Source organism: Prionailurus viverrinus, chromosome C2, assembly GCF_022837055.1.
Source record: "Prionailurus viverrinus isolate Anna chromosome C2, UM_Priviv_1.0, whole genome shotgun sequence".
Lineage (NCBI taxonomy): Eukaryota > Metazoa > Chordata > Mammalia > Carnivora > Felidae > Prionailurus > Prionailurus viverrinus.
The window spans coordinates 27,227,878-27,249,366 of record NC_062569.1 but is presented as its reverse complement, the minus strand read 5'-3'; the positions used below and the strand labels follow the sequence as shown (position 1 = coordinate 27,249,366).

Sequence of the window (21,489 nt, the reverse complement as noted above, 5' to 3'; positions counted from 1 at the left end):
CTTTGGGGGGGGGGGCACCCGTTCTTGGGGTAACACTTAAGAATAATAAACAGTAGTCACTGCACTTTAGATCCATCTGCTCTCAAAAAGAAACCATTAATGAAGGTGTCTAGAGACTTTCAGGCCCCAACTGAAAGAACTTCCTGAGGGCCTCCATATCATTGACTCTGATGAGGGGAAAACACACAAAGTGTGCTGGCCACTGAGGGAGGAACAAAATCTTCACAGGAAATGAATGAAGCCTAAGCCTGGAAAACTGAATGTCTGTCTGAAAATACCTAACTCCTAACATGTCTAGGGTGATCCTATCTGCAAGGGCAGGAACAGGGACAGCTTTCCCCTCCGAGATCTCCCCATCCCAATACCATGGTATCCATTCATCCAGTATGAAATCTCTTCTGTAGAGCAGAGAAAGCTACACAATGAGACAGACACAGAGGGCAGAACTAGCCAAAATTTCAGAAGTCTCCATTGACCTGCAGGCAGTGAAATGAAGTTAAAGCCCGTCAGAAGAAAACTTGAGCACCTTTCAACACACAGTCATCCTTATGCCCCTGAAAAATGGCCCCAGCTTTCCAGAGGAAGGAACCGAATAACACAAAGCATAGGTGGTCTCTCTGCACTGTTGCCCACACACAGAAATATAAGCATATGGAAAAAGGTTGTCTCCTTCTGCTACTGGAAAAACTAGAGCTTTAGTGATAGGTTTTGCTCCAAAATTCCTTCCAATGATCTTTTGACTTGGATATTTTTGATATCCAAGAGGGACTATTTACTATTATTTTAATGCCAAACATAATACAAAGTATCAACCAGCATTTATTAGATAGATGCATACCCACCCTCCCTGTCCTCTTTCCTGTTTTATTTTTTCCATAGCACTTAATCACATATTAGTATATGATTTTACTAATTGTCTAATCTCTCTCCACAGCCCCACCAGAATGTCCTCTCCCTGAGGACGACTTGGTTGTATCTGCTGCTGTGGCCCATGCCTAGAACAGTGCCTGATATTGTTAGCAATCTATCCAATGACCAAAGACTGAACGAAGATGTTAGCATCATAGGTTACTTAAGGTAAAGGCTGCTTCCTAATTGTTGCTGACTGAATGATTCTGTTGCACTAAGTACTTGACTGTTATAAACTGGATCCCTTTATTTTATTTTATTTTTTCCCTGCAGGACATGGAGTAAAAGATCTTCAAATCAAAAAAGTGATTCCCTCCCCACCCAGGGAACAGCAAGATGTCACGACTCTCCTGTTCCCACGGGTGGCATGGCCTGGCCAGTTTATTAAGATATCACCCTTGGCTGAGGCTGGTCTTTCTGCTACAGTAGAGGTAAAGCAAGTTTAACCTTGGAATGGGGAGGTGGCAGGGTCAGGGTGCAATGCTGCCCAAGTGCACCTCTGAAGGGTCATTTCAAACTGGGGTTTCACATACATCAGGACATTCATCAGTCTAAGTTATAACCCCCACGCCCCACCCAGGGCCATCTTCAGCAATTCCACATCCGTCAAGTAGGTCCAAAGGTCCTTCACTAGAAGAGCCTCCTCTCCCTGTAGCTCCTCTAGGTTTATCTTCTGCATTAGGTTTATCCCAAAGTGGCCAAAATGGCTTTTTATTCAGTGCTGCACATTCATGAACTTTTCAAAGGTTGACCATTGACAAGAGCTCCAAGTCAGATTATACCCTCTGTCTCACAGACACACTGACAATTAGGAAAGAGGTTCCCCATACAGGTTTAAATGTATTTCCCATCTCTGGGCCATCCCAACTGTGATACACTAAGAATTAAGATTTAACTTAATTCCATAATTATCCTGTGAGCAATACAGTCACAGTGCATTTTTTAATATTGCATTTTTGCATATTAAATTTTTTGTTGTTAAATTTACATTTAACACATACCCCATTTTTTGTTGTCCTATTTTACACAGTTTTACATTTAAAAGACCTCAGTGGGAGAGCCTGGGTGGCTCAGTCAGTTAAACGTCCAACTCCTGGTTTTGGCTCAGGTCACGATCTTAAGGTTCGTGAGATCAAGCCCTGCATCGGGCTCTGTGCTGACAGTGCTGAGCCTGCTTGGGATTCTCTCTCTCCCTCTCTGTCTCGGCCCCTCCCCACTCATGTGCACACTCTCTCTCTCCAAATATGTGAATAAACTTAAAAAAAAAGTTTTATAATTTAATACACCTCAGAAGAATGGAAGTGATCCATATCTCTCCCAGCCTCAAAGAGACTCTGATCTCTCTTACTCCATGGCCCTTCTAAAAGAGCTGTTTGCGTTCACATACTACTTTCAGCCCAGATGTCATTTTCTGGAGGACAAAGACTGTGGCTGCTTCATCTCTTTGTAGCTATCAACTAGATGCTTGTTGAATGAAACTGCTCTTTGCCATTCTCATCTACAATGGAGAGTTAAGTTTGGCTAAATTTATGGCTTTTTCTTTCGAGACAGAGCACACATACATCTTTATGTACTCACAAACTAGGAGATGTCCATCTAACACAAAGATAACAACAACAAAAACCAACAACAAACCATGCCAGTTAAAATGGTCTGTGGAGATAAAAAAATTTTCCCAAATATATTTCTCAGCTGACTTGTGCTTTTCCTAGGAAGAAGTTAAAAGTATATTAATGAGCTGTTTTTAGCCTTTTATTCACCTAACTAGTGAAATTAAAATATTGGCAGACTGTAATTAAATGAAGACGACATTATGGGCCCTGAATTAATACTGTCATTGGAAATACTGCTGTGTATTACTAGTTGGTCTGCGTGTTACATTACCACCATCTGCTGTTCATGATGGTCAGTTTCAAAGTAGTGACTTTCCTTCTCATTCCCCTTACTAAACCATTGGTAAATTTAATACCACATATGCTGACCACTAATTTCAACATGCACCCTGGTGTCCTGGGTAGTATTTCCCAAGTTGAGCTCCTCAGTACACCAAGCTAGTAAGAGCCACCTGGAAAGAAAGGGAGTTCAGTGGTTGAAGGAGTTTGGGAAAAGCTCTTGAAGGGTCACATTTTACCCCAGCAGATTGAAGTCTGTCTGTCAAGAGTCGCTCAGTTTAAAAAAAAAAACAAAAAACAAAAAACAAAAAACAAAAAAAAACTGATTTAACTTTGTGGAACCAAGTGTTTTCTAAACTTGCTTAATCATGGAACTCCCTTTTTATATAGGACACCTATTAACATTTTCAAAGGTGCCAGCATTTGGTGGTTCATAGCTGTAAATGTGCAAACTAGGCAATTTTACAACACGATGTTTGCTTATAAATAATGTGCCACCAGATTTACACATGTCGTCTTATATCACCTCCAGAAAACACAGGATGGCAAAGTAACGTTGTCACTATGACTTCATAGCAAAGTTATTTCAGAAAATGAATCCTCCCACTACTAGGCCTCAATAACAACTTCCCAGCAGTGCTTCTTAAGTTCTTCCAGCAAAATACCTCTAATAGCAAAGAAGGATAAACTCACACCCCTGGAATGGGACTGTCAAAAACAGAATATGTCTCCGAAATCTCATGCTTTGCTTTTAAAATTTGTGCAAGAAATAGTGCCATGTTGGTGAAGTGACAAATGTTCATGATTATCCACTGCAGCAGTGTTTTTAATTACAAAACATTAAAAACAACCCAAATGTACATCAACGGGAAAGTGGATAAATTATAGGACAGCCGTATAATGGAATATACAGCTGTTAAGACAAAGAATGGGAACATTCTCTACATACTAACATGGGAAAAGCTCCAAAATAGTTAGGCCTATGAAAAAAGCACATAACAGAACTGTGTAAAATGCCAGTTTTTATCAGAAAGGGGCAAAAATCAGAATTTCAGAGTTGCTTATATATGCATAAGGCAACTTTGGAAAACTCCGTAGGAAATTCTTAACAGTGCTTACCTTTTGGGAAAGAAGGTAGGAACTCAGAAAAAGGAGGACAGGGATGAGAAGAGACTTTTAACAGTATATCATTCTATATTTTTGAGACATATGAATGGGTAACCTATTAAAATTATATTAAACATTCAAAAAGCATACAAATTTTCATTCCATGACATATTCACATCTGTACTAATTTTTTTTAATTCCCATATATTTTTACAATAGTAAAACTAAATCCATCTTTAAATTCCTGTTTGCTGGGACATCTAGGACATCATATGTGTGGTTCAGTGTGAAAGGCATGGATTTAGGCCATTTAAAACTTGCTTAAACATTTAGCTTTCATTCCATTTGCAGAACCAACATCAACACAAAAAAATCTGGAACCTCAACTTAAAAATACTTGCTCAAACAGTTTGGGATTTTTATCTATAAGCTGGAGTTAGAATGCTGATGCTCAAAATCAGTACTAACTTACTTTTGGAAGTGACCACACAGAAAATGCCACAACTCAGAAATGGCAACCTCGAGTGTGAAGCATCACAGACTGCTGCCCATTCTTCAATGCCAGAGTGCTCGAGGGCAAACCTCTGCTTTACTGCCCAAAGTAACTGGAATTTTAAACTCTCCCAACTATTTTCAACACATTTTTAAAAGCTTGGTGATGACGAAGACAGTCTCTTCAGCAAGTGGTGCTGGGAAAATTGGACAGCGACATGCAGAAGAATGAACGTGGACCCCTTTCTTACACCATACACAAAAATAAACTCAAAATGGATGAAAGACCTAAATGTAAGACAGGAAGCCATCAAAATCCTCCAGGAGAAAGCAGAAAAAAACCTCTTTGATCTTGGCCACAGCAACTTCTTACTCAACACGTCTGTAGAGGCAAGGGAAACAAAAGCAAAAATGAACAACTGGGACCTCATCAAAATAAAAAGCTTCTGCACAGCAAAGGAAACAATCAGCAAAACTAAAAGGCAACTGACAGAATGGGAGAAGATATTTGCAAATGACATATCAGATAAAGGGTTAGTATCCAAAATCTATAAAGAACATATCAAACTCAACACCCAAAAAACAAAGAATCCAGTGAAGAAATGGGCAAAAACATGGATAGACACTTCTCCACAGAAGACATCCAGATGGCCAACCGACACATGAAAAAATGCTCCACATCACTCATCATCAGGGAAATACAAATCAAAACCACAATGAGATGCCACCTTACACCTGTCACAATGGCTAACTTAACAACTCAGGCAACAACAGATGTTGGCGAGGATGCAGAGAAAGAGGATCTCTTTTGCCCTGCTGGTGGGAATCCAAATTGGTGCAGCCACTCTGGAAAACAGTATTTTTAGTTCTCAAAAAACTAAAAATAGAACTACCCTACGACCCAGCAATTGCACTAGTAGGCATTTATCCATGGGATACAGGTGTGCTGTTTCAAAGGGACACATGCACCCCCATGTTTATAGCAGCACTATCAACAATAGCCAAAGTATGGCAAGAGCCCAAATGTCCATCGATGGATGAATGGATAAAGAAGATGTGGTATATATATATACAATAGAGTATTACTCGGCAATCAAAAAGAATGAAATCTTGCCATTTGCAACTACGTGCATGGAACTGAAGGGTATTATGCTAAGTGAAATTAGTCAGTCAGAGAAAGACAAATATCATATAACTTCACTCATATGAGGACTTTAAGAGACAAAACAGATGAACATAAGAGAGGGGACACAAAAATAATATAAAAACAGGGAGGGGTACAAAACATAAGAGACTCATAAATATGGAGAACAAACTGAGGGTTACTGTAGGGGTTGGGAGGGATGGGCTAAATGGGTAAGGGGCACTAAGGAATCTATTCTTGAAATCATTGTTACACTACATGCTAACTAATTTGGATGTAAATTTAAAAAAATAAAAAATTAAATTAAAAAATGGAAATGAAATAAAATAAAATAAAAACTTGGTGATTATGTAAAAAATAGTAGTAATCAGTCTAGCTTAAGCCAAAAAATTTCCCATTATACTTCCTAAAAAAATAATAATAATTAGGATTCTTTTGGTTATACCTTCACAGCAATTTTATAAAATGCTTTTTATATATGCAAAAAGCATGTGCCATTTCTTTATATTGAAGATATAGTCCAGGAAGCCTGGGTGGTTCAGTCAGTTGAGCATCCGACTTCGGCTCAGGCCATGATCTCACAGCTTGTGGGTTAGAGCCCTGCATCGGGCTCTATGCTGACAGCTAGGAACCTGGAACCCGCTTTGGATTCTGTGTCTCCCTCTGTCTCTGCCCCTCCCCCCACTCATGCTCTCTCCTTCAAAAATAAGTAAACATTAAAAAAATTTTTTACAAAGATGTAGTCCAATAAATACATAAAATACAACACAGATATTACTCTAATGGAACAAGCAAATGCAGTATGGCTAATGTCAATAAAATGTACTATAGTGCCTGCATTTTATACCATGAAAGATATTCTGAGGACAAGTTTTGTATCCTTATTTACTTCCTAAGAGTGGTTTAACCAACCAACAGTGCCATAGATGTCTTCTAAATTCTCTTAAACTGAAATTTTATTTCTAGGTATAAATAAGGCCAGAGTAAAAAGACAAACAGTGTGAATAGACGAACCAATACAGCACAACCAGCAGGGAGTCATTTGTTACCACTTTCATTGATTCTGATTCCATTTTAGAAGCTGTTCGCTCTGGAATCCCTTCAGAGAAACAAACAGCCAGTGGCGACCTCACGGACTTAAAACTCTACAGCAATCTCCTGATGATCTGTTGGATATTCATAAGTGGCAGAATGATCCCACCTTTAGGTTTTATTTCAGTTGTAATAATGAGTTATGAATAATTGATCACTGGGTAATAAATTATTCAGGCAAGCAGGCAGTTTCCAAGGAATCCTGGAGTGAGTCTAGCTAATGGCATAATACAAGTCAGTGGCAGCTGCTGAGGGGACACCCCACAATTACCCAACGCTGCAGAGGCATGGGTAGTTGGTGCCTCTCAGCGTGGGCTTTGCAATGAGGAGCTACACTAATACCATCTGAATTTTCATAAAGTAGAAATCCCCATAGACTACTCTAGTGTCTTTCCAAGTATGGTTATGAAGTATTGAGTGTGACTTCTTCATCCATCAAAGCAGGATATTTGTTATCAGCTGAGTACAACCTTGGCTGCTGAAACTAGTGCTGAACCAAAAAACTGTGAAATCAAGAATGTATGTCTATATACATGTACGCACGCACACATACATATGCATGCATGTGTGTGTGCACATATACATATATATAGTTTTCAGGTATATTATGTACATGCAGACGTACACACATACACAGTTTTTTTTTCAATATATGAAGTTTATTGTCAAATTGGTTTCCATACAACACCCAGTGCTCATCCCAACCTGTGCCCTCCTCAATACCCATCACCCACCCTCCCCGCCCTCCCACCCCCCATCAACCCTCAGTTTGTTCTCAGTTTTTAAGAGTCTCTTATGCTTTGGCTCTCTCCCACTCTAACTTCCTTTTTTTTTTCCTTCCCCTCCCCCATGGGTTTCTGTTAAGTTTCTCAGGATCCACATAAGAATGAACACCTATGGTATCTGTCTTTCTCCGTATGGCTTATTTCACTTAGCATCACACTCTCCAGTTCCATCCACATTGCTACAAAAGGCCATATTTCATTCTTTCTCATTGCCACGTAGTACTCCATTGTGTATATAAACCACAATTTCTTTATCCATTCATCAGTTGATGGACATTTAGGCTCTTTCCATAATTTGGCTATTGTTGAGAGTGCTGCTATAAACATTGGGGTAAAAGTGCCCCTATGCATCAGCACTCTATGCCCCTATGCATCCCTTGGGTAAATTCCTAGCAGTGCTATTGCTGGGTCATAGGGTAGGTCTATTTTTAATTCTTTGAGGAATCTCCACACTGTTTTCCAGAGTGGTTGCACCAATTTGCATTCCCACCAACAGTGCAAGAGGGTTCCTGTTTCTCCACATCCTCTCCAGCATCTACAGTCTCCTGATTTGTTCATTTTGGCCACTCTGACTGGCGTGAGGTGATATCTGAGTGTGGTTTTGATTTGTATTTCCCTGATGAGGAGCGACGTTGAGCATCTTTTCATGTGCCTGTTGGCCATCCGGATGTCTTCTTTAGAGAAGTGTCTATTCATGTTTTCTGCCCATTTCTTCACTGGGTTATTTGTTTTTCGGGTGTGGAGTTTGGTGAGCTCTTTATAGATTTTGGATACTAGCCCTTTGTCCGATATGTCATTTGCAAATATCTTTTCCCATTCCGTTGGTTGCCTTTGAGTTTTGTTGGTTGTTTCCTTTGCTGTGCAGAAGATTTTTATCTTCATGAGGTCCCAATAGTTCATTTTTGCTTTTAATTCCCTTGCCTTTGGGGATGTGTCAAGTAAGAAATTGCTACGGCTGAGGTCAGAGAGGTCTTTTCCTGCTTTCTCCTCTAGGGTTTTGATGGTTTCCTGTCTCACATTCAGGTCCTTTATCCATTTTGAGTTTATTTTTGTGAATGGTGTGAGAAAGTGGTCTAGTTTCAACCTTCTGCATGTTGCTGTCCAGTTCTCCCAGCACCATTTGTTAAAGAGACTGTCTTTTTTCCATTGGATGTTCTTTCCTGCTTTGTTAAAGATTAGTTGGCCATACGTTTGTGGGTCTAGTTCTGGGGTTTCTATTCTATTCCATTGGTCTATGCACATACACAGAGTTTTTATGTAAGCTAGCCTTTATGCAAAGCTCGCAAAATAATGCCAAAATAGGCTTTACCTACAGGAAATTATCTGTTTTTCTTGGTTTTCAAAACCCTTTGAATATAACTCACACCTTAGGAGCTCAAAACTCAACTTCTTTAGAGATAGTAAGGTTTAGTTAAAAGGCAATTTCAGTTAGGTGTCAGATATCAAATATCCAAATGCTTTACTTCCTAAGTATTGTTAAACTGCCTGCAAATCACATCAGTCATCGATATAAATCTATAAATCACAAGTTCCAAAACTAAGATTTTCATTTGTAAAACAGTCCTAAAACTAATAAAACTACTCAATAATCATTGTGCTGAAATATGCTTGAAAGAACATGAATTAAAAACAGATGATCAACAAATGGCAAATCCAATTTTGTAAAAAGCAGACTGGTTGTCTTTCTCCCAAATCCACCATATGTGCATCTGTGCAAGACCAATGAGATGGGAGAGAAGGGAGTGAGGCAATGGAGGACTTTTGGGCCAAACATCTTCCTCAAATCCCCCCTGAGGGAAGGCACATGTAACTACCTGATTAGGTTTTTAAGGGTTTCTCCAAATTCAAACTAATAGGGAATGGAAATGTCAATCAAGCTGTCATTAAAATACTGAGTGCCCACCAAATATTGGAGAAGCTGAGGAAACTGACACCCAAACACATTCTAATCAAAGCTTAATATTCCAAATTTTTGACTCTTAGAAATTGGGAAACCTAGCATACATGATAAGAGTATCAACATAAACCTTAAACTTCCTCATTTGCTCAATAAAGGTCATGAGAAGCAAAGACTATAATTGTTCTCTTAACTAAAAAAAAAAAGAATATTGATTGCTCTGAACCTGAAGATTAAAAAGCAACATTCAGGGGTGCCTGGGTGGCTCAGTTGGTTAAGTGTCTGACTTTAGCTCAGGTCATGATCTCACAGCTCCTGAGTTTGAGCCCTACATCAGGCTCTGTGCTGACAGCTCAGAGCATGGAGCCTGCTTTGGATTCTGTGTCTCCCTGTCTCCCTCTCTCTCTGCCTCTCTCCGCTTACAGTCTCTCTCTCTCTCTCTCTCTCTCTCTCTCTCTCTCTCTCTGTCAAAAATAAATAAACATTAAAAAAACATTTAGGGGCGCCTGGGTGGCTCTGTCAGTTAAGCATCTGACTTCGGCTAAGGTCATGATCTCACAGCTAGTGAGTTCAAGTCCTGCGCTGGGCTCTGTGCTGACAGCACAGAGCCTGGAGCCTGCTTCAGATTCTCTGTCTCCCTCTCTCTCTCCCCCGTCCCCTGATAATACTCTGTCTCTCTCTCCTCAAAAATAAATAAAAACATTTAAAAAATAATAAGTAAACAAACAAATAAATAAAAAGCAACATTCAGCTTAAACTACCAAATTTCACAATGACTATCACTGGCAACTAAAAAATCAACCAGTTAATCATCTTAGAAGTTTTCATGTATCATGGTCCAGGATTTACATTTTCTAAACACATTTATTAAGGTATAATTGATACACAGTATACTACCCATATATAAAGTATATAATTTGATAAGTTTTTACATTTGCCCATGAAAACATCTCTACAATCATGATAATGAACATGCCATCATACCCCAAAGCTTCCTCATGACCAAGGTTTTGCTTTTTCAAAACTTCAGGTGGGTTTTTCACATAATTACGAAATAAAAGCACTGCTGTACCAAGTATGTTCTATAGCATGTCAAAGGTTTCATAATTATTCATTCATACTTATGAGTATCAGGTATTAGGGTATTATGAAAGCACCTGTGGAACAAAAAGTGGTTGAGTTCTTATTAAACTATGGAACAGAAATTCAGTGTCATGGTATTTTAAAGCAATGAAAGTCACATAATATTAACTGCTTATTCTTAATCCTACATGCAATTTTTTATTTTTTTATTTTTTTATTTTTTTTTTAATTTTTTTAACGTTTATTTATTTTTGAGACAGAGAGAGACAGAGCATGAATGGGGGAGGGTCAGAGAGAGGGAGACACAATCTGAAACAGGCTCCAGGCTCTGAGCTGTCAGCACAGAGCCCGACGCGGGGCTCGAACTCACGGACCGTGAGATCATGACCTGAGCCGAAGTCGGCCGCTTAACCGACTGAGCCACCCAGGCGACCCTACATGCAATTTTTTATACAATATACAATTAGTGTAGCACACAAGCTACTTTTAGAACTTTGCATTGTCAACTATGTCTATTTCTCACATAAAGATAAATTTACAAATTACTAGTTCTAAAAACTAAGAAATAACTAAGAAGCTAACCTAAGGGTCGTTTTTCTCCCTTGTTGACTTATAAGTCATCTACATCACTCTGAATTAGTATTTAGACATGGATGTCATGGCAACTAAACTTTTTTCCCAGGAAAGTTGGCAGTAATAAAGTGAGCCAGAAACGAATCTCAGTCTGAGAGTTTTCCACTTTCTCATTTCTTTGATGTTTACTTTATAGATGTATCTTATTCCAAGTTCCTTAAAGGTGAATGATATCACAACTCAAATTTTCAGTTCAAAACAGTTATAAGAATGAGTGCTAGCCAAATTGCCCATACCTACTCCTGAGTCAATGCATGTGTCAAAAAAGGAACCAGATCAGTTCAGAAAGGGCAAAACTGAAAAAAGAAGATGCCTCCCTCAGGTGATCCTGTTGGAGTGAGTGATGGTACAGGGGGACTGCCTACTGTGTGTCAGGCGGAGTGTTGGGCTGCTTGACCCACCAAAAACTACTGGAGCCTTCACAAGATGACTGCTTGAAGGCTACTTACGCATGTCATGTTTGCTTTGGGTCAAGAAATTAAAGTTAGAAATTATATTGAAAAATATTCTGACACCAGCCATGAAAAACCCTGGATTTGGTTATTGAGGTTCCTCTGGAATCCATAAAAAATTAGCTCATCTCTCTGAAAAAAGTCCATTTTTGATTGGGGAGGAAGTGAAAACTTGAATTAGTCAATACCTATAAAGTTTTGTTCTTATACATTATGCACTCATCCTTAAAATATTTTGTTTTACCGGGGCGCCTGGGTGGCTCAGTTAGTTAAGTGTCCGACTCTTGATTTCAGCTCAGGCCATGATGTCACGGTTCGTGAGTTTGAGCTCCGCATCAGGTTCTGTGCTAATAGTGTGGTTCATGAGATCAAGCCCTGTGTCAGGCTTTGCACTGATAGCATGGAGCCTGCCTGGGATTCTCTCACTCTCTCTACCCACTCCCCTGCTCTCTCTTGCTCTTTCTCAAAATAAATAAATAAACTTAAAAAAATTTTTTTAAATATTTTGTTTCACTTATTGAATAAATGAAACAAAACAACATTTAAATAGTAGTAGGCTTACACAAATCTTACATTTTAAAAATTGGGAGCCATCAACAAGGACAATGTAAAGGGACCAGCATATCTAATTACATTTTTAAATTATAATTCACCAAAATAACTTATATATTCCCCACCATCTCATATATTTAAATGAATAATATTCCTTATTTCCTAGGGTATTATTCAGTGTTGACAAAACCATTAGCTTCCCTATTCACAAATCCAGCAAAACATCATTAGAACAGAATGGGATAAGTAAAGAATGTAAAAGTCTAAAAATCTAATATATATACCATAGTAATTTGCCTACATTCTTTTCCTGTCAACAGTCTACTTGTGGTATTTTCAATAATTCACTTTTATTTTCTTTCAAACAATAGCAATGCAAGAAAAAAAAGCATTAAAAAAAAAAAAGCCTTTTTGTGTACTGTTGTCTTCTTTCTAAATGTTTCTCAGTGATTCAGTCTTCAAAGCAGGCTTTTTGGCCCCTTGCCCCAGCCAAAATGAAACTGCAGGTTTCCCTGCATCCTACTCATCCTAAAATATTTTATTTATTAGTCATCTATCATCTGTAAATATTAAAAACCAGATTATAAGCTCATGGCTTCTTTTATGCTAATACATGCAGGAAAGGAGCCTCAGGATAATGTAAATCACTTACCCCAAAACATCATCGACTTCATTACCATGATTGAGGCAAGTCAAAGTAACTGTGCACCCTTGCATTTTATTCTCTTTTTCCTTCCTACCTCCCGAACCTTCAGTGTTGTAAGATGGCCAGAAGCTCAGAGGCTTGACTTTATTACAGACAGAGAACTGGCAAAGCCCAAAGTGAAGTCCAAGTTCAAATTTTCCCTTCCCGCATTTACCTAAGATGAGCTGATGCACAAAATCCTCCAGAATGTGAACTGCTTTAAAAGAAACTTTAATATCCTTTCATATTACAATGTCTCTTAAAGGATTGAAGATTAAGGGGAACATGATCACTATGTGAAAACCTGATGAAAACTGTTTTCTAGCCGGGCAAATTGGAAAGAAATCATTCGTTTCCTCCAAATTGTTTTCATGACTCCATTGCATAAACCACTGAATCCTATTAAACTAAGTCAGCCCACTCAATAACCCAATCCTCCCATCACAGATACCCACTGGGGAGAAAGCCCTGGTACAATACAGGAATAATAGCTTTAATAAGAGTACATAAAATGGGCTCAAAGTTGGACTCATTAAATTTAATGTTTTGTTTAGAATGAGTCAAAACTGAAAGTACAGATATGCTAAAATGATTAAATAAGTCAGACAAATCCACAAATAGGTGCTCGTGGTGCAATATATACATACTAGCTTTGCAAAAGGCTACCAGCTATTAAATAGCGGAAAGTACTGTCACATCCTGAATCACCGAAAGCTTGTTTCAAGTATTCTAAAACTCTATGCATACTGGTAAGAACTACTACTCATTCTTAATTATTTTTTGACACTGTCAGGCTACTATAATCAATTTATTAATTCGCTAAGAGGAAATAATGTCCTGTCTTTTTATAAACAGTGAAAACTTATACACAGAAAAGGCAGCTTTCAATGCATTCCTTACAATATGAAAACTGATTTCTCCATTTCTCACTGTGTCAGAAATAAGCTTGAAAATGGATGAAGTCCTTTTTTTTCTAATTACAACTGAGTGTGTCAGCATATGTGGCCATAATTCATAAGTGGCCCAAATATGCTTCAGAATGGAACAGAATGCCCATCATTTCTCAGTGATTGAAGCTTGGTTCTTCGTTAGTTTTCCAGGGTGATACCAGTGACAGAAAGGGGATATGCTGCAGTGATCATGATATCAAATCTCTGAGGATGCTAAAGGGCACAATAGTTTTTAACTCCTACTTCAGAGAGGTTACTAGAACCAACTACAGGGAGCCAATTGATAGTAAAGCCATACAGCGGACAATTATGCAAGCATTTCTTTTTTCTTTTTTTTTTTTTTTTAATTTTTTTTTTTTCAACGTTTATTTTATTTTTGGGACAGAGAGAGACAGAGCATGAACGGGGGAGGGGCAGAGAGAGAGGGAGACACAGAATCGGAAACAGGCTCCAGGCTCTGAGCCATCAGCCCAGAGCCCGACGCGGGGCTCGAACTCCCAGACTGCGAGATCGTGACCTGGCTGAAGTCGGACGCTTAACCGACTGCGCCACCCAGGCGCCCCGCATTTATTTTTTCTTAATGTTTATTTTTGAGAGGGCGAGCAAAAGCGGGGTGGGGGGGCAGAGAGAAGGTGACAGAGGATGCCAGCGGGCTTTGTGCTGAGGGCAACGGGCCCATGTGGGGCTCAAACTCACAAACTGTGAGATCATGACCTGAGCCAAAGTCTGAGGCTCAACCAAATGAGTCACCCAGGCGCCGCCCCGCAAGCATTTTAAATGATGCTATTAAGGGGTGCCTGGGTGGCTCAGTCAGTTAAGCATTTGACTCTTGATTTCAAACCATGAGATCAAGCCTAGAGGCGAGCTCTGTGCTGACAGTGAGGAGTCTTCTTGGGATTCTCTCTCTCCCTCTCCTCCCACTTGTACATGTGCACACGCTCTCTCTCTAAGTAAATAAGTAAACATTTACAAATAAATAAAGTGATGTCTGTAAGAGGACTTAGTAACATGGGAAAATACAGGGTTCCTAGGACATTTAAAAAAAATATGTGCCATGTCACAAATTTCTAAGAAAGCAATCGGTCAATGTTTTAAACTTAGTTTGAAAGCTTCAGAAACCAGTGTGGATTTGATTACAACTGGGGACTTCATGTCCAGGTTTTGTTCCAACCTTTGTCTTCTTAAACAAGTACAGATGGCACCTACACACATAGCCCATAAAGCTGTGGAACTGGACTTGGTTCCTGGAAGGAAGGTTCCTGGTATCTGTGGCAGTGGCAATCATTTACATGGCCTCACAGGCCTCCACTGAGAAGAGGACCCAAAAAGAAATTGGGGATATCGTTGGTGTTGCTGATGTTACAATCAGACAGTCCAACAGGCTTATCTATCCTCGAGCTCCAGATCTGTTTCCTACAGACTTCAAATTTGACACCCCTGTGGACAAACTACCACAGCTGTAAATCGAGGCAGCTGATGTCAAATTCTTAGGAACACTGAACTCGGCCTGTTGTACATAGTCCATAGCAAGTGCTGGATTGAGCCTTTCGTTAGTAAGGAAAGACACATGGCATGCATTCCAGGGCTAAATATTAATTGCATGGCATTCTATATGTATACACGAGTGAAACATATTTAATGATATAAATTACTTATTGAATTTGCTTTCTTTTGTAGCAACCTAGGAAATTGTATTTTGGAAGATATTTGAAATTAAGTAATTCTCGGATAAAACGTTTTTCAAAACTAAAAAAAATAATAATAACATGGGAAAATACTTATATCTTAGTGCTTCAAAAAAAAAAAAAGATGCAAACTTATACAGACACTGAGCAGAAGTGTTCTCTCGCCCTTTTGCCTAGTTCGGTGGTCCTGGAAGTGCAGTCTTCAGGTCAGCAACAGCTGGTAGAGATGCGCCTTCTCAGACCCCACCCAGACTTGCCAAGTCACAATTTTGGGAGGAGAACCCAGCAATCTGTGTTTTAACAGCCCTCCAGGCAATCTTCTGATGCCCAATAAAGTGAGAAAACCACTAGCTGGTTCCTAATCATCCTTCAGGTCTCAGCTGAAACAACATGTTTCAGCCTTGCCTGAAGCCTTGCCTCCCCCAGTGCCACCCTGCCAGCTTAGACGGGTCTATCATACCTCAGAGCAACCAAGACTTTCCTTTCACAATGGTTATGGCAGCTTGTAATTACTTTTATGATTATACAATTAGCATTTTTCCCTCTCACTAGACCAATATTCTGAAGCCTAGCTGCACAGGCAAATCACCTGGAAGCTCTCGAAAATCCAGATGCCTGGGGTGTGGTCCAATTAAAACAATGTACTGGGGTATGGCTCAAACATGTATTTTTTTAAAATACTGTGATTCCATTCTTTGGCCAAGGTTGAGAACCACTAAACTCAAGCTCCTTGAAGAGCAGGTGACCAGCAAATAGTGACCAACATCTGTTGAATAAACATGTGGAGTTATTTTTTTTTACTTTTATTTATTATGTGGGTGTTTTTTTTTAATCTTGCACACGGTACAAAATTACAAATGTACAAAAAGGGTTCAGTGAAAAGTAAGTCTCCTCACTCTCACCCTCCATCTCTGAGGCAACCACTGTGACCAACGCCATATGTTTCCTTAGAAGAGTGAATAAATATTTGTCAACACGTACGGAAAAGACCAGCAGTTGGATGGCAGGATTATACATTTTCCAGCTTTATGCACACCTGCACTTTTTATTAAATGTATGTATATTAGTATCAATACAGGAAAAGGAGGTACCCTAAAGATAACTGAATGTACACGTATCCAGAGCTATTTAGGAGATATACCCTGGGTCTGACGGTTCTGAGAAAAATGGTCACTTTGGAATGATGTTCTGTGTTATGAGGAAGAGACCCTTTATTTGGCTTAAACAAATAGCTGTCTATTCCACCCACTTCATTTTGTTTTATTTTCACTTCTGATTAGATATTCAGCTTCTCCAGAACTTGCATCAGAAAATGGTTGAGGGCACATGAAAAGAGATACTATTCATTCTAGGCCCTGAATTAAGAAGTGGCATCACAATTTGCAGATCTGTCTTGCCTGAATTTAGTTAACAGGAAGCCCTATCAAGACTGACCATGACTAGGTATATTAAGATGAAAAGCTGAGGACTGGATCCTAGTGTGGTGGCTAACTACGGTTCTGTCCTGCAAGGCCCTGACCTCCTCAGCTCCATCCCTACTGATGATTGTATCTCAACACCACATGCTGGAACCGGGGTATAAATCTGAGATGCTCTCAGAAGAGACTGCGCTTAGGAGAGCTATCTTCCACTAATGGACCCAGATTGCTGTGCGTTTTATTTTTATGATTGTTGTCACCCTTTTATGACTTTTCACCTCCCTTACTTTTAAGGTCTAAGACCTCTCCCCTCTGCTGTCAGTGCGACTAATTCTAGCAGCAATTCTTAGCCCACTCTCCTCAATCTTGTTTCTGTGGCTGGGCGGGAAATCTGCCCGTTAGAACTTTTAAAAATCTGCTCTACTACAGGCCCAAAAGCTCTCCTGGGAGGCAAGGACCTGGGCTTGAGGCCATTTCTCTAAGGACTTGTTAACCTTTCCTACTTAACTCCAGTGCTTATCTCATACTGTAGATATATGATACTGGGAAGAAATGCTCTGTGGAGAGAGAATGCATTTGCATGTTAACCATGTTGGCCATATTTAGGCAAAGGCCAGTGTGTAGGTGCACAGATAAAGAAAGAAATATTTGGATATTTACACCACAGGACCAAGAGGGGAAAAAATGAAAGCTCTCTATAACGCACAGAAACTAGCAAAATAAAGACTGTAGGTAGCTAGGAAGGGATCTGGGCGCTGGCCATTCCAACATCTCTGAGAGCAACCTGCCACACAAGTGTTTAAACCCCGTACCATTTACTAGTTGTTTTCTACAGGTTAATTCTATCCCTCTTCCAGACTGGAGGCTCCTGAGAGCCAAGCCTTATCTCCTATTGCTTCAGTCTCCTCGCTGGTGTTCAGTACAAAGCAAAGGTTTAATATATAAATTAAATACTTATGAGTCGACAAACTTTTACAAAAGACGACAGCACAAAATCAACTCTAAATAATAATGTCACTGTATTTTAAGTTGATGAAACTTAAAACAGCATTATAACCAGCATTCAATGCTAAGATGAAAATTCTAAATTCATTACAACTGTGGCCATGATTAATCATGTACAACTAATCATGTACAAGTTTAATCATGTATCTTAGGGTAAGGTAAGATTACTTCCTTAACATCTCTTTTCTATTAAGTTACATGCACTATGCTAAGAACCAAAGACCTTCTTAGCTCATCACTTATGATTTGCTTTTAACGAAAAAGGTCTGACAGGGGCGCCTGGGTGGCTCTGTTGGTTAAGTGTCTGACTTCGACTCAGGTCATGATCTCACAGTTCATGTGTGAGTTTGAGCCCCACGTCAGCTTCTGTGCTGACAGCTCAGAGCCTGGAGCCTGCTTTCAGATTTTGTGTCTCCCTCTCTCTCTCTGCTCCCCCCACCACCCCACTCACATTCTGTCTCTCTCTCTCTCTCTCAATCTCTCTCAAAAATAAACATTAAAAAAATTTTTTTAATTAAAAATAAAGTCTGACAGCTTAACAAAAATATAAAATTATGAAGCTGAATTAGAACAATATTTAGGAATATGAATTAACATTATCATATCCCTACATTCATTAGACCAGAGTTTCTAGAATCATGAAAGAAAATATTCCCAAATATTGGTTTATAAATTTCATGATACAGAATAAAAAAACCCCTCTGTGTCATTCAATACTCATTTAAAGTTTAATTTCATACTACTGTGATAACCAAAAAAGGAATGCCCGATCTTTATGCCAAAGAGAAAACTCTCTCCAAACACACACTAATCAAATGTCATGGCTATAGTTTTTTGTTTTTTGTTTTATCCCATAGCAAATGCAGAAAGTCAATAAAAATGTAAAGGAATGTGGTATTTACACTGTAATTAAAATTCACAAATTCACAGAATATGAAAAATGTCAATGGTAGAGTGATGCCCCCAAGTGGCATACTGATAAATTGCAATACTTTGATGGAAAAGTTAGAATAGCTATTCCCTTTTGTCAAATTCTTCAATTAAATCTTAAAGTGCATATTACGTAAACCTAGATTTCATAGGGGCTAGTAATAAGTGTCCTGTAGACCACCTCAGACTCATAGTACACCCAAGTCACTCTTTTAACTAGAGAAGAGATAGTCTGGTATATAAAGGTTATGATATACTTTCCTTATAATCTCAAACAGTTAGGGGTATGTCTGCAAAACAATGAAGGGAGTCAGATCTACTTTGATTTATTAAAGGAGAAGCATTCACAACATTATATAAATCTTTTCAGAAAGTATTATTTTCTACTCATCTCTAATATTAACCAATTCCCTATGTTTATAGCCCAGTATGTAAAGTAGAATCTAAAATTTTATGTAACCAAATTGCTTGGACAATGGGTAGTGCTAATTAATGTGCTTTTCTCACTAACTAAAGATTCAATTGTCAACACTGTGGGGAAAGAATCTTTAAAAAAATGAGTTTAATTTCTGCCTCTGTAACATGTATGAAACATAATCACTGATAAATTGCTATCTTATGTAGCTAAAAAGTCAACATTCTGAGGATCAATTGCTTTTGGACAGTCATAGAGATACAAAAGAATATGACAATAGAATTGTTACAATCTCAAGAAAGATTCTTGAAGACAATTTTAAAATCACATGCCTGATAGCAGATTGCTTGGAGAGATTTCTCTCTTAAAAGTGGAATACAAAAGAAAAACTTCCTGTTAATAGAGAGTAAAGTTATTGGGTCGTGACTATATAAAGTTTTGGTAGGCTTCCTTTAATTATTCCTATAACTTGGATTGTTATAAATAAGATGAACCTCAACTGTTATTGAGTGATAATTATATATAAGGTAATGTGATATTCTATATTTTATGCATATATTTACAAATATATCTTATATTTGTTTTTATATTATATATTCCTTATTAGATAATATATGTTTATATGGATGTTTTATACATACATAGATATTTTATTTAACCCTATTTCAATCCTATGAGGTTTAATACCCATTTTACACATAAGAAAACTGAAGCTCAGATGAGGAACCTGCATAACGACTGGCTTTACATTTGACCTGTTCACCTCCAAACCCTGTGGTCTTAACTGTGACACTTACTGACTTCCTTCTAGCCTTCTAGGATTTTGTGAGCAGCCACAGCCATGATTCTTCATGATTTTAGCAAAGGTGTAAAATCAGATGTCTACAGAGATAGGCAGTGGGTATAAGAGACAGTGAAGAGTGGCAAGACATGGCTAATTGAAGAGTACAGGTTCTGTCTGAAGGGGGCAGCTGCTACCCAGCTCCAGCTCATATTGGCTATATAGCATCAATGTTAGCAAATGTTACCAAATCTTTTTTTTTTTCCAAGAGAAGATGAAAAGCTCAATCTTTACGAGAATGTACATTTTTAAATACTGGCAACTAATTTAGACTAAAAACAAAAACCCCACTATGCAGGCCAAACAAAACACATCTGAAGGCTGAATGTAGCTTGTATGTAATATGTTGTAGAGATTCTGATGATGAATGATTCCTTTTCAAGAGATTCTACACCAGACTTTTCGGTGTCAAATAATTTGTCAATTATCCTCACTGTTGGATTCATTCCACAGACTGAGGCTTCATCTGCCATCTTCAGTTCAAATCAGGTATTTTTAGACCAATGCAAGTACAGGAAAAGTCATTGGCAAATCACATCCCAACCAACCAGCCCCTTCCTCTCTCATTTCTGCACCCTTCCTCCAACCCACACATATACACTACACTCCCATATACTATGGGTGCATATACACCCATCATCTCAAGTCTGAAGCTTTCAAGTTTGGTCTTCATATATCTTATTTTACATTCCTTTAATCAACTTTTTAGCCCTTCTGTGAATTTCCTTAAAATTCTTCATATTCCTTACTCATTAAAGAAACCAAAATTGGATATGATCTTTATGATGAGAGACAAAAGAAAAATGTTCACTTTTAGCCCTTTTAGCCCAGAAGACTGATCTATAGCCTGCATAGTTCCAATAAGGATCAAAGACGTACTGGTTGCTACATTCTTAAAGGGTCTCATGACTGCCTGCACATCTCACGAATAGTTAATATCGAGCTGAATGATAAGCACCAGAGAAATCTTGTGAAAGTAGTTTTACAAGCAGAAATTTGAAGAAAACCTTTATGATCTACTACTCCCTGCACATCCCCTCCCCCTTGAGCAGTAGGCATGTAACCACCAGCTTCATACAACAAAGGTGCAGCTCTTTCTGCCCACAGGTCCTGTCCCTGTGCTATAATAAAAGCACCTTTTTGCACCAAAAACGTCTCAAGAATTCTTTCTTGACTGTTTGCCCGTGGCCCCACCTCATTTACAGTACGATGTACACAAGTCCTGGGTCAGATTTAGGTCTTACTCTCAATGTTTCCATAAAGGTACTCTGGTAATTTTCAGAAATTTATCATCCTGTTCTACATGGCTGGAAGAGCACCTCTAGGATTTATGGAAAAGAAGTCTTTGATAGGAGTCGTGAAACCTGTTCTAAGGACACTGTCATCATTCCTCATGGAGGAATTCAATGAAAACTATGGATTCTTGATAATTACTTTGTACAATTCTGGACACAGAGACCATTTAAAAGGTTGAGTTTGAAAATAAAATAGCAGCACCAACATTTACTTTTCTAATTCCTAT

At 38.7% G+C, this 21,489-nt stretch overlaps 1 protein-coding gene across 4 annotated transcripts in view; it reads right to left on the bottom strand.

The window, feature by feature from the left end:
- Positions 1-21,489, bottom strand: part of NEK11 (NIMA related kinase 11) — a 269,503-nt gene that overhangs the window by 243,732 nt on the left and 4,282 nt on the right. The window lies entirely within an intron of this gene.